Source organism: Papilio xuthus, unplaced genomic scaffold (genome assembly GCF_000836235.2).
Source record: "Papilio xuthus unplaced genomic scaffold, Pxut_1.1 DF827680.1, whole genome shotgun sequence".
Classification (NCBI taxonomy): domain Eukaryota; kingdom Metazoa; phylum Arthropoda; class Insecta; order Lepidoptera; family Papilionidae; genus Papilio; species Papilio xuthus.
The window spans coordinates 7036275-7051562 of record NW_013530969.1 but is presented as its reverse complement, the minus strand read 5'-3'; the positions used below and the strand labels follow the sequence as shown (position 1 = coordinate 7051562).

The 15288-nt window shown below is 34.0% G+C and overlaps 1 protein-coding gene across 2 annotated transcripts in view; it reads right to left on the bottom strand.

Moving 5' to 3' along the window:
* The window catches only part of Eip74EF (Ecdysone-induced protein E74), a 141131-nt gene extending 136513 nt beyond the window's left edge, over positions 1–4618 (bottom strand). For both annotated transcript variants that reach the window (XM_013311211.1, XM_013311212.1), the window contains exon 1: positions 4373–4618. The gene's annotated coding sequence lies outside the window, so the exon portion shown is untranslated. The remainder of the gene's footprint in view (positions 1–4372) is intronic.
* Positions 4619–15288: the final 10670 nt, after the last annotated feature.

Here is a 15288-nt window from a genome sequence, read left to right as displayed (position 1 = left end):
GTGTGTTCCTTTCAAATGCTTATGTTACCTTTTGTATTGATTCAAACGTTAAGTTTACTTTGTCAGCAAGCGTAATAGAGTTTATCATTTATACGTGATTTGTAAGATATTATCTCTGATATATGTCCATATTATTTCGAGAAAAGAGCGCACAAACGACGCTGAGTAAAATTACGTATTTTTAAATCGTAACGTCATGGTGAAGCGATACATACCATCAGGTGAATGTCCTTATGACGTTGTTTCCACGTTAATAAAAACACTGCAAGCTTTTTGCCATTCTTTAGACACAGTTTGCAAATTTGATCTATGACACGTAAAGAGTTTTGGGTTTTAGCCAGAAATTTGTTGTCACTTTTTAAAATCCCTTTATGAAGTGTAATGCTTCTTTTCATTTCTTAATTTTGGTATAAACTACGTATCTTGAGTAGTAAGAGTGTAATCCAGTGAGCTGAGAGCCGCGTCCGCGAAATAATACCAGTACCACTCATCCTGATGAAGGGCCCCCGATGGTCTCGAAACTAGTCGTTGCCGCCACCGGATGAATATACGCGAGTGCTTAGACGTTTTTATATCAGTTTATGTATCTCGGTCGTATGTAAAAGTGCCGGGAGATTATTTGTTGATAAAATATTTTATTTATAGTAGCTATTTTCAAACCTTATAAGGAGTCTAATCGATTTTAAAACGATGGGTTTTTTGAAGTTTTATAAAGTATAAACATCTATGTATATTTTGTTTACACGTTGCTATTGTTCCTGCGCCAGCGCCGGCGCGGCATCATACCACTATTTTTAATCTATAGTATTCGCTATAAAAAGTTAATACCGAGGTGCAATGAACTACGCAGTTGCTACCACGTTCATCGTGAAACTTTTAAATATTAATTCAATAAATCATTGTCAAGCCAATATAATAAACAGAAAGATGCGCAAATAATTTTAAATATTTGACCAATGACAAGTTTTATGAGCAGAGTAACAATAACGTCATAACTATAATAAAATACGCATTGCCGACTGTTATGTTAGTTTCGAGTTAACAAACTTTCATCATGCGTTCACAGATGTAACAAGATTATACGCAAAGAATAAAAAAAACCATAAACAAGTAGAGTACGTAACGCGGTGACGGCTGATGGCTGGCGGCTGGCGGCCTGCAGGGCTTTCACTTTTAGCGGCCCGCGCGCGGGAACCACGCGGAAAACATCTTTCTTCATTACTTAATTAATTATATTTTAATATTAAATCATGTTGTTTTAATTATTAATCATTTGAGCAGATATATTGATTTAAGTAAAACAACAAAATTAATCATCAAGCTGACATTCGCTGTGCAAGCCTGGGGTATTTTTTTCAATATGTAAACTCTTGGTTGATTATGGAAAAGAACAGAACCTTCAATTATATCTTTAATCTTACTAATATTATAAATGCGAATGTTTAGATGGATTGATGCATGTTTGTTTGAAGGTATCCCCCAGACCGGCTAAACGTATCTCATTGAAATTTGGCATACGTATAGAACATAGTCTGGAATAATGCGCGGACGGAGTCGCGGGCGTCCGCTAGTCATATATATACGTCTCTATTTCTGGTGGTTAAAATATGTAAATATAAAATTATATTATAAAGAGTAATAGTATTGATGATTATGTTAAAAAAATTCCTAACCACTAACAAGTGAAAGCGAATCTTTTTAAAGTGATGACACGCGATCCGATCATTTAGTAAATAACATCAAACCGAAAGTGGATGACGATACACTTTTGATTTCAAACACGTTCAATTTTGACTCATAACATTTTACGTTTACTTAATAAATTTAAATTACAAATGCTCGCGATTTTAATATGATAAAATTCCTAATCTCACTAATATTATAATGGCGAATGTTTGGAAGGATGGTTGTTAAAAGGTATGTCCAAAACGGCTGCACAGATCTTGGTTAAATTTGGCATACACATAGAACATAGTCTGGAAGAACAAATAGGCTACCAATCATTTTTTTATGCCGCGCGGTCGGCGTCGCTAGCAGCAGCCAGTCTTTCATAATAATTAAGATTTCTTTTAAATCCCGAAAAAGAAAAATACTCTTGTACATTAAAGAAAATTCCATAATCAAGTTGTATTTACTATTGCCTAATCTTAATGTTAGTCGTATTGTTAGGTTTATCGCTGGCGATATCTAGAAGTATATCAAGTATTGGTTAAGTGGTTGACTCGCGTGTCTAATGGCCCACCGACGTCCGCCGCCCGCCGATAGACCTTCGTACAATTAATCATTTACGTTGCGTTGTATGCAACAAACTTTAAATGAATAAAATTAATATATAAATATGAAATTAACAATTTACTCAGCTCATCAAATGACTGATTTGGATTTAGACTATTTTTTTTAACCAGAATGTGGAAGAAGTGACAGAACCAGGAGCACCACCTCGCATAATAGAATCCTGTAAATCCACCCTTTTGAATTACGGAAGTCCGTTGTGTTGCTTTTAAAACCTATTTCACACAGTTCCCTTCAATATCGGGGTCGACAACGAAAAGAAAGGTCACTTCAAGTTTGATACTCGTCGCCATTGTTGTTGGTATTCTTTGAGGCTTCACGACCTACAGGTTGAAAAACACTGACAGGCTACCTGCATACAATTGTTGATAAAAATTGAAACATTCCGCTAGACCAGTGTTAGAGAGACCAATCTTTGTTGATATTAGGTTTATAAGCAGGATTAATATAGCATAATCATCGGTTTTAATAAGACTTAAAATAGTAATGTCAGTATTTCCATTGTGACTAATATTTTGTTAAATTAATTGTATCCAATACCTCGCTTTCTTTGTTATATTGTTATGTGAAATTTTAAAGTAACTAAATTTAATAAATTGCCAGCTTCTCTTATCCTAGGTTATTCAATGGAAGTAAATACTATTTGCATAAAAAATAATAACGAATCTCAAGGTCAAATCACCAAATCCATGCTATGCACAAATCAAGATTCTATTTGTCTTCCTTAACCTTTTAACTTTTGCCTTCATACGTGAAAAGTAAAATGGTCATAACATTCTAACTTATTTCTATACTTGTTATACAAGTAAAATCTGAAAAAAGAACATACAGACGAATTGATAACCTCATTCTTTTTCAAGTCGGCTAAAAAGGGCATCAAAGTTACTGAAGAAATTGAGTATATCAGCTAAAACCTTTTATATATATAAAAGAAAGTCGTGTCAGTTACACTATTTATAACTCAAGAACGGCTTTACCGATATGGCTGAAAATTGGTGAGGAGGTAGCTTAAAGCTAGGAGACTGACATAGGATACTATTCAGTCTTTTTTTTAGACTTTATACCTTGAAGAACTGCTTTTTATTTAATTTACTAATATTATAAATGCGAATGTTACGCGGACGGAGTCGCTGGCGACAGCTAGTCTAGTACAAACGATTAGATTTGATCCTTGATCCTTTATGTTTAGTAGATGAGTACGTCAACCACTCCACCGCATTCAATATACAAGTATCATATAAATATGTACAAACATAAAGATTAAAGATACAAGCAACCTTGATGTTGTCGTAAACAGCTAACTAACCTTGATCGTATGATCAGGAAATACACAGAAAATATATGAAAATACAATTATGTATACGAATAACATACAATAAACAATATTGTTCAAGGTACAAGAACAACAAAATATGAGGTTTGTTAAATTTTTATGTTCAACTTCCTATTCACAAAACTTATTATCACTAAATCAGAAAAAAAATCTATTTAAGATCTTGTAACGAGTGAAGTTCGCTTCTTTCTTAATATCTTAAATCTTAACTTGGATATCGAAATTAAAAAGTGAATCTAATAAGTACAGACAATTTAGTTTTTTCTAATTTTTTTTCTGCGAGTTTTCATTATTTATTTTCGAAGTAAATCTAAAATTACCAAAAATTTATTTAAAACTATCGCTATTAACAATATTTGTTTTATTGTAAAATATTTAAATATTTAATACACATTCCATAATTTTAAATTTTATTACGATTACATAAAAAAAAATTAACATAAGTAGAAAATGAAGGAACTGGAGAAAGCAAACAATTACAGCGACTCAACTAAATTTTTTGTACATATTATTTTATTAAAAATAGACTTAAATAGATAAATAAAATAATGTTTAGCATTATTTTTCTAGTGTTTTATTTTAAATAACGTACAAAGTTTGTAACAATGCAATTTTTTAATTTATACATGACTCGGTAAGTAATAACTTCTTAAAATAATTAAGATGAATATTTTTTGCAATTTTATAGTCATTAAAATATTATTAATATTAAAGCTATAAATCGTTAATATTAAATAAAATACTTACCAAATCCAAAACGCAATCCAAAAGTTCACTGATCCGTCCACATGCACATTAAAAAATCAATAATATAATGTTGAAAATATAATTCAAGTTTCCGTACAAAATAATGTAACTTTGTACAAACACTGTACCAACACTCCTGTCACTGTCAGCAGATTTTCACACACGAAATAAATAACGAAAATTCAGTTAACGATAGCACGTAGCGTATTGTCAAAGCACACGAGCATACAAACACGTCCGCTGCGTACGGCGGGCCGCGAGTCACTGAACTGGCGACTGCCTCGCCCGCCCCGGCGCGCTCCTTGACGCTCGCGTATTTTTATTCCTCCAAAAAACTAATGTTATCATTATCAAAACCCTGAAATGGATGTGCATTTGAGAATCAGGTCAAAGTGCTGGCAACTTCCAGTCCGTTGTCATTATGTGGATATGACTTTACTTTTTTTTCAAGTATATTTAATAAGTTTTTACTTTACAAAATATACGGTCGTAATCACTACTATGCTTTTATACATTCAAAATTTGATGCACGTTGCTATATTTCATTTATTTATTTATTTGAAGCAAGACCATTCTATTTGGGAATGAGATTTACCTTCCATTTATTTTTTTATTTTTTCTGTAAGCAAGGCTGTAAGACAGTTATCGACAAATATAAACAAGGATGTAAGATTTATATCTATCTTGTATAACAACTATAGAGTTAAAGTACAAACTATAGAAGGATAACTACTTAAATATGTACACATCGCTAGTGTTAGGCATATTCCAACAGGTACCTTTACTTAACAAATAAAATTATTACAACAAACCGTATGATGAGAACTTCCTTTTTGATAAGTAATATCAGTTAATAAAAATAGCGACAATTAGAATAAAATTTATTAAAAATGTTAGATAACTTTACTAAATAATTCCTAACCCCTACCTTATTATCTTTAGGACATTTAAATATAGATTTACACAGGTTTTAAAAGCTACCTCATATTGTGGATCCACAAAGATGGGATAGATGGATACAAGAATATATTGTTTTATGTCATAAGTTGGCAAACTAGCAAGCTCGAGGAAGCAACGATATAAGATATATCTTACAAACTTTGTAGAATTTAAATGTGTCAAGCTAGACATACGAGCTTACTTAACCTACTTCAGTTAGAAAGAAAACTATTACTATCATCATCATCATCATCAGCTCACTCCGTCCCCATCGAGGAACTCGGAGCCTACCCTAAGTTAAGGGTGATTAGGCCATAGTCATCCACGCTGGCCAAGTGCGGGTTGGTTGACTTCACACATATCTTTGAATTTCTTCTCAGATATGCGCAGGTTGCATCACGATGTTTTCTTTCACCGTAAGAACGTCGGATAAATGTACATATGTAAATAGGAAATCGAAAAACACATTGGTACATGGCGGGATTCGAACCCAGGACCTGCAGATTGCAAGTCAATTGCTTGACCACTGAGCCACCGACGCTCCTTACTATTACTATACTAGTTATATATTATGTTTTCTTAGATTTAGTAACGTATGTACGCACTACGCAACGCAGGACGTTAACGTTAGATAACATACCGGATTGATAATTAACAGCGGAGCTCTTAGAGGTAAGGTGTACGAGGTCAAATGACCCGACCTCTACAGACCTCTAAGCAACTACGTCATAGATTTCCAGCGGCTTTATTTAACTTAATTTCCCTCATAGTGTGAAGTTTCAGAGTATCAGTAAGTGATAAATCTTCAAACAATATTTGTGTATGTAATACGTCAAATTATAAATTATAACTGTTATATATCTATATCTTATCTATAAAATCTTACGTCACTTGTTTTTCAAATCGAATTATACAAATATTAGAAGATATATTGGAAAATAAAATCACGTCGAAGCACACCACTATGTTGAGTGTAAATATATTGTCATCCTTCTTTATTCTCTTTTAAAAGAACGAGACAACAACATTTATCAAAACAAATGTGACAGCAGTGAAAATCCGCAAAAAGAAAGACATAACGCAGATGAATTATACATTGTACATATGTTTTCGAAGCTAATTTAAAAGTTAATAATTCACAAATTTGCAGCAACGTTCAAAAACCGTTCAATAGAAATCATTCGGGGTCTCGATTATATACTAAATATAAATAAATTATTAATGAGGATGAGACGATGTTGAGAAAGAGTTTTTGTGTTTGCATTACTCGTAACATGATGTGTTACTTTCCAAAACTGACAATAACATATTATGACAACACTTTTTATATTACTTCCTTGTAGTAGACTTCCTTGAGTAATAAATATAGCAATGTCACCCGGGATTGCGTAGCTTCCCAACAGTGAAAGAATTTTTCAAATCGGTTCATTGGTTTCCCAACCTATTCAATGCAAACAAACAATCAAATATTTCTTCTTTATAATATTAGTATACGTACCTAATATTTTTAGTGAAACTAAACTCAATAAGAGTATTAAAGCACCTTAAAACGAGAAGTATTTTGCAGTTTTAATCTGTTTTTTTAATAGCTTACCTACCAAAGCTATCGACTACACGGTGCGTAAAATCATTTCCCATGTTTTCTATCAAGAATACAAAGATTATATTTTACTTCCTTTGATAATATTTGTCCATATAACTAAAATCACATATTAATAACAGTATCCATTGGTATCCCGGGTCAATATAGGTCAAAAATATACTTTTTCATATTAATCAAAACATGTGTGTTTTTGACATTTATCACAATCGCGGAGAAATTGGATAGTGCGAGTTAAATGTTTATTATATTTGCGTAAAGCAATTTATTTGATTATTAGTAAGGTCGTGAACCTATTGTTTAATGATGTTATGATTTGTGAAATATATTACATAACAAATTAAACAATGGCAATTGAAAAACAAGAAAATAAACTATAAATAACGGTTAAGTAACTTTACGAAACTTTATTTATTTAAGCCGGCCACGATCGGAGCGAGTTTTACGTTCGAATTGTATAATTTTGCTCGTTAAAAGAGCAATGAAAGGCCATTTTGCTTCCATCGTTGTGTGTGGAGTTTTCTATTAGATAAATAAAAACGAACCTCTCACCAATAAAATGTATAGGAGACGAGGATATCTGATGACTGCCGAGCATTGATTTGAGCATAGAGTGGTGAGCGCTGAGCAGTTAGCATGAGCAGCAACCGAAGCGGACCGAGCGGCGCTCGCGCAGGCAGCCGAGGCGTCGCGGTCGCGGCGAGGTCGCAGCGCGGGAAACGCGTCACAAGGTGAACTCTTTTCCCGCCATCGTTAGGGTTACCACTTCATTGTTTTACGAAATTTTACTCTACCTACTATTTCAATCGAAATCGAACTAAAGTATTAACTTTAAAAGGTATAATAAGTAAGGAGACAGATGTGTTTTCAATATGTTACAACTATCTAATTAAAGCGATTTGTAACACCTTGAAAACTGTTCAAAGTAAGTATAATAAAGTAAATTTATAAATAAAGGTAAAAATAACTCATATTTGCTTTTTAAATATAAGGATATGTTGATGTTATAGTCGCAGCCCTATTGACAAGTTGACTTTGTATTGTTGCTACTTTTAATTAAAAGTCAGGATGGAGTAGAATTTTATTCTTGAATACTCTTTGTAAAAGTTTGTGTGTGAACTTTGAGGGAATTGATACAGACAGACAGCCAGATAATTTATGTCAATGTCATGACATTCAAGGAGTGTACATAAATAATTTGCGAGCCACCATAAATTGCGATCTCAATTTTAACCTTGGTGTATAGTCAATTTTTAAAGTTTTTAAATTATTTCACATTAAATACAATTTGAAAATACATCTATAGTTATATTTTAAACAGATATCACGCTTTTCGCCTTTACTTGCAAATCTTTACTATATAAAAGTACATAACAGATCATGTTATTAAAAAATAATAACGGCCATCAACTATCGACACAAGTTAAAAAGAAAGAAATCAAGCAAAACAATAATAGAAAAGCTTTTTCCTATAGTATGTGAGTTCAGCGTACGTCTGTACAACATATGTGTATGTTGTCAATAAATAAAACAGTTCAAATTCACCTTGTGTAAGGTCTACTGGTCTTAGATCAGGAAGCAAATTGTACGGCCATGAGTATTTAAATTTAAACGTTTGCAATTCGATGAAATGTTTAATATATAACTATATAATTATTTTTTAATGCTAATTTGAAACGTTTGGTTTATTAATGTACATTTCATGGTCGAATTCGATAGCGGTTATATTTTTGAACAATTAGAATACGTGACCGAGAGTCTTGAAGGTTCAGTGGGTAGATCACTGGTTTGTGGTAATCAGTACGTCAAGAATATAAGTTCGATTCCGATATAAATTAATATCAAAGCTAGAATAGCTGTCGCGCGCGTTCGCGTTCGCATGTATATAATCAGTTAATTTTAAAATCAAATATGATCATAAGAAAAAAATTAAACAATTGTAGAGTAACCATTTATTTTATTAATTATTTACAAAAATCTGGCAACATCTATTAAATTTTAAATTAAAAACTGTATCATAAAAGATAATTTTTACTCAAGTAAAGAATACAATGAAAAAACAATAAAAACTTTAATAACAGAGCGACCTTACATTTCGGTCCGCAAGGTCTGCAGTTCGCTCGAGGTCCCAAAGCCAGCTCAGAGCCCGGAAGTGACCCCAGAGTGGCCAATGTGGTCAGCGTGAGCTATTAAATTGTTTCGTGTTTTCTTAAATTCACACTTGATTCCGTCATTCGCAATTACATGTTATTAATGCTTTAATTAAAAATTTATATCTTGATGAAAATAAGTAAAGTTAATTAAGGAAATAACTTGTACATTAAAGGTGCTTTTCTAACTTATATCTTTTCTCTGTCTTTAAGTTTCTGTTTCAGCAGCACATGTGATTCCACTTTCAATTTGCATGTAGTAATTTTCTTGACGTATCCAGAGACGTTAATGGTTGGATATGAGTTATGGAGACCTATATTGTAGATTTCTCGTACTAAGTAAATATAAAAACGTAGATGCTACTCGAGTACACGTGTAAACACTAACGTAGTAGTAAAAAAAAGAAAGTTTATCGCTCCTATGTCCTCGCACAAGGCCACGGATCGGCAAAGGTTTGTGACCAAAGGTCGCTGCCTCCCCGCATTGAATGAACTTTGACAGACCTCGACTACTCGTTGCTAAGGACTTTTGCTTATATCGAACCTTTAGTATTTAATATTTTTCAATTACTTTTATTGACAGCGAAATCGTTTTCAATAAATTTAATTTGCACAACAACAAGCTAGTTGATATGAATTATTAATTTAATTTAGTTTAACAAATTGACGGGACAATGAGAAAATAAAAACTATAACCACGATTATATGATGAAGTTTATAATGACGTTTGATCACAGCTCCTCATAATTATTGACAATAATTGGTAGATTACTACGCTATGCTAAAGAGTATTATACAGTAAAGAAAGACAGAATAAGTCTTTGCGTGGATCAATCCTTTGTAACATAATATGGTAGATTCCATTTAGCCTTTAAGAACTATTAACATTATTAAAATTAGATAACGTGAACGCGACGCGACAACGACGCTGCAGATGCGCGGCAAATAAGGATGAGGCTTCACTAGAGTTTCTTGATGCGTTGTATCGTTGCAACGGAACAACGCATCTGCATTTCGGCGACGCAAGCGATAGCAAATATAAATGTGATATTCCACCAAAAACCTATGTACAACGACTCAACACAACGCACCCTAAGCGGAAAGTATACGGCGCGGCGGCAACGCGGCGTTGTTGCGGCGACTCGTACCCCTGGTCCGGCGACTTCGTACCGGTGTAAACGCACACCGCGACCGCAACACCTATGTATAAAGCTAACATTTCTCCTTCATATGCCTAGTGATGGCCATCCAGACCATAACACAAACGTACTGAGGCAAATTTTTATATATTTAGGCTATTTTTTTACGCTTTTTGAAAACTCAACAAAACAAGTAAATAGTGTAAAAATAGATATATAACTTCAATTTAGACTACAATCAAAGTTTATAATTGCATCGCAACAGAGGCACGCGCGCTTTCACTTTCGGTCGTTCACATGCACGCATGCGCAAGTCACACGTCGCACGCACCACTCTATGGTGAATTAAAATGTATAATTGGACTACGATGACGCTAAGAGCAGCAGCCTTCATCGTACAGTATACCACTCTTCACAAATATACTGAAAATGAATTCGGTTTAAAACAGATAATATATTTGTTACAAAATATTCATCGTAAGTTTTTTTTTTTATAGCAGAAGGGGGTAAACGGGCAGCAGCGGGAACATCGAGGTGTTCAACGACGCCCATGGACATCAGTAATACCGCAGATGCGTTGCCGGCCTTTGAGGTGGTGATAAGCTCGCTTCTTGAAGGATTTGCTTAATTGCTGTAAATAATGCAGAAATATTAGATGTTTCAAAGCAAAATTAATGTTAACATAAATATATAAATTTAACCATCTCATTAAATGGTAAATAGCGGAGATTTACTAACAAATTTCGCGTCATTAGATTCATAACAAAATTGTTTTCTTAAAAACTTACATTTTTTTCCTCAAAGGTGCTTATATATTGTTTCCTATTTGTTTTATTACGTTAACATTTGTTACAAAATGATTATTTTATTCAGGCTATTATAGTCGATTGGCTTTATCAGTAAATGTAAGGCCGCGTTCAAACTGCAAATGTCACAAGTAAGGAAACTGCAACGCTAAAGTCATCGCGAATTTAAACTTTGTTTTTTTTAATATCGAAAAGCTTTAAACATGAACCTAATATTCATACTACAAAAATAGTGTTAAATATCTGATGTACATAATGTGTTTCGATTTTCATACACGTAATCCAAGGCCACTTTACCATTATTTCCCTTTTTAATAGTGTTAAAACATTTATATTATTGTGTCAAAGAATACCATAATTTTACTTAAATTGCATGTTCATTTAAAACTTCAAACAATTGTAAGAAATGAGTTAGAAAGAAGTCATTGGACATCGACAAAAACTACGCGAAAAAAGAACAATAATAGTATTTTATATGTACAGCTCTACCGTGAGAAATACAAGTAAACTTTTACTTTAAAATGCCAGCAAAATAAGCATAAAGGCTCGGGTATTTTGTTAAATGTATATATTAGCTGTATAGGAGATCGCGCGAGATTAAAGCTGGCCCTTTCCCCTCACTACGGCTTACGTAAGGCCGCCATTTCTATTGCAACAATAATTTCCTACGTAATCCATAATGCATTATGTGACGCACAATCGTCACTTATATTAACCCATACATAAATCTCACATAAATCGTACATAGAGCTCTGAAGATCACTCGATTTAAATCAGTTTTAACGTCGTCTTAGACACAATTAAATAGTAAAAGGCTAACTCTATTCGATAAAGGACTGAAATATGAATAAATAGTGATTTGTGATGCACGTAATTCAAAGCTTTATTAGTATTAAACGATGTGTGTTTTGTAGACAATATTGTTGGAAAAAATTTCATTAAAATCTTTATAATACGTGATACGAAAATTCAAACGTGAATTAGAGACAGATTTTCACAAAATTTATGTTAGTAACGTTAAAACCTTATATATGCATATGCTACTATGTGTATATTATTTAAATACACTGATTACTATAAATGGATAGGCCATTGCTGAAAAATGACAGCTTTTGCTTCATTCCGCTTTATGTTACTTGACAGTTAATTCGAATCCACACCACCGCTATCATCAGCATCAAAACGGCGAAAATCAAATAGGCACAAAAAACTAGGTCTTAGCCTGTCCATTTATAGCTGTCAATGTTTGAATAGAAGTAGAAATGGTGTCGTCCAGAAAAATATTTTTTTATTAGTTGCAAATTTTAAATTTAGAACAATTTCTGAGGAACTATTCGAGCCGAGCACACCTGGGTTAATATCCGAAGGCCGATAAAGCTCTCCATAATATTGCCTATTTGTAAACGACAATATGCAGTTTAAAATGGCATTTGCTTACGTAAGCTGCAGGGCCGATCTGTGGACTATGGGCACTAGTGAGGGGTACTGAGGAGGGGACGGGAGGCAGGGGAAGGGAGACGGGGATGGTGAAAGTATTGCTGTAAGGCATTCAGGCTAAATCTATGCTTCGGGCTTGCATACTGTTCATTGTTACACAAATCTGTGAGTCTTAGTAAAAGACTTGAATCTGTTTTCATTTTAAATGGCGCTATGTTCCAGTCATCATCGGCTGTGTTTTTTTTAACTACAATGTCTAACTAACGTATTCAATTAATTCTACTTTCAAAGCAATTTTAAGCATTTTATGTAGTTGTTGCATACTACCTTAATGATCGATTTATTTATCTATCTTCGTCTTCAATATCTATTGTATCGGCAACAGTTACCCCGTCACACAACGCCTGCGATGTGGCGTCAAGTTGTGTATAATATTTTGACGTAATTGTCACATCACGTCATGTCGCTTGCATCCTACACATTATCCAGTGGCGCTTGCCGTGACAACTGCGTTTTCCGCGTCATGATACGCTGCAATTAAATCGTCACTTACTCTCTATCATCATTTTTTACATTGTCTTATGAATTACAAAGATATGCTGCAGTAAAACTTCTGGTCCATAACTATTTTGTCCAAGTAATAATCACTCGCGTTTTAACTCCTAAAACAAATGAGGTTGGTTTTAATAAAGAAAATCTTGAATTTAAGGAACTAAAGTATTTCAATGAAAAGCAACATTTCCTTCCACATTAAAGTCGCTTTCCATTGTAGGCGCGTGTAGACGATGTTCTCCGATGTTTTCGCCATATCCACAAAAAGCGCGGCTCACACACACGCAGACGGGCGTCCGCACAATGACACGGACAGGCGCGTGCGAGAGCAGCCGAGCTTACATAACACTCAGCGAGAGTGCATTCACTCTGAGCGCCCGCGGGGGAGGCGCGGGGCATGCGGGTGCACGCGGGGGACGGAGAAATGCATCGCTGCACCGACGACGTACAATGTGATTTAATGTGGATTAACTTTTTTTAATTACCCGCCGCGATGATTTAACGATAACTATTCCAACTTTATGTTTGAATTGTTGCTTTTTTTGGAATATCATTGGTTAACTAGCTGTCGCCCGCGACTCCGTTCGCGAGGTATTAAGAAAAACTTAATATGTGTGCCTATGTGTTCTTCTACATCTATGTCAAATTTCAGCGAGATTCGTTAAGAAGTTTCAGAGATGAGGTATCTTAAATATACATTAGAAAGATTGTGGAATACGAAAAACCTTAGCTTAGTCCTGTTCGTTACCATCTTCATCAACAAGGCCTCTATTTATGTTTAAGGGCACGTGTACAGTCCGACATTTTATAGTCTCGAGTTCTTCTACATTATAAAACAGTATTCAAGTCCATAATGTGTACAAGTATTAGCATGTTTATAACAAAACCATTTAACAATCATAGCCCAGTTTTAGAAGTAATGAAAGTCCGCCGTTCCCTTTGTATCGCCGTCCACGCGACTGACACAGACGTGGTCGTGCGCCAATACAACGTGAATTAATGGTCGCAGATCTCTGCTTAGAAAGTCTACCTTTGTTTCCGATACAAAATTATCATCCCTTCGTTTTATAAAACAGATAAAATCATGCACATGCAATCACTACATTGGATTGACACGAAAATAGATGGATTTTGAGGGAAATCTACATATTTTATTTACAAATCTTATTGCATTCAAGAGAGACTGTATTTTTAAAAATTTAAGTCTAAAAAATAAAAAAAATTCTAAAACTTAAGTAACTAATTAATTTTCGAAATTCTTACCGTCCAATGCGCAGTTTTATATACTAACTTATTTAAAAGAATGCGCAGTCTTTCATCTTTCAGGAACTAAACTAAAACAACATTGTTTTCATTTGATAACATAAAAGGTATACAAAATTTAAAAATAATTAAATGAATAAACAAAACATTTAACACGTAAAGTTTACTTACTTAGTTTCCATAAGAAAGTCCGCCGAAGACCGCACGGCGCGCTTCCGCGTTCTGTGCGGCGCGAACGCTATCGTTTTGCCGCCATTTTTTGACGTTTATTTTTTTTTAATAATTTTAGGCTATGGGTTTTCAGCCGCCAACTTTAATTTTTATAAACTAATTAAAAAAAACATTTTTCATTTTAATGTTTTACCTGTTTTATACTAAACTTCAATGCCTCCCGAACGCAAGAATAATTTATAGTTTTCTAGCCAATATAATTTGCAATATTATTGTAGATAGCCCCTTACCATCGCATTTTTTATACAATGAGATTGCTCCGTTGCTTAGCAACAATGCAATAGCTCGCCTAGATGTATTCTTCGTGTCAAGAGAGACCTAACAAAGGCGTACCTAGGCTAGGTTGTGAATAAATCTATGAATTTACTTTCATTTCGTGCACAGGTCGGCGATCGGATCGCGAGGACCTTTCTCCGCAGCGACGGAGCTTTCCAGCATCAGGCTGCAGTTGCAAAGCGCAGCGCACGCGCAGCCCGCCGCTGTGTGCGTGCATCGTACGCGACACACACACTAGCACACGCTCACTTTCACTTGGCGAACTATTCCTAGGATTGTTCCACAATGTTGCGGTTTAATTGTCCAATGCGTCACGTTTTATTTTCTTTCTATATTTATCGTATTGTACGTTTTCTTAATATATTTTTTTAGGTGCTTAGTGGTATAATTTATTTCAATGATCGATAAATGTGTAAAGTTACAATTTTTTTATTTTAATTGAATTAGTATATCTTCAAATAAAAACCTAAAACAATATGCAATATAATATTGCTTTGTTTCTTAGTTATTGTAAATGTACAGA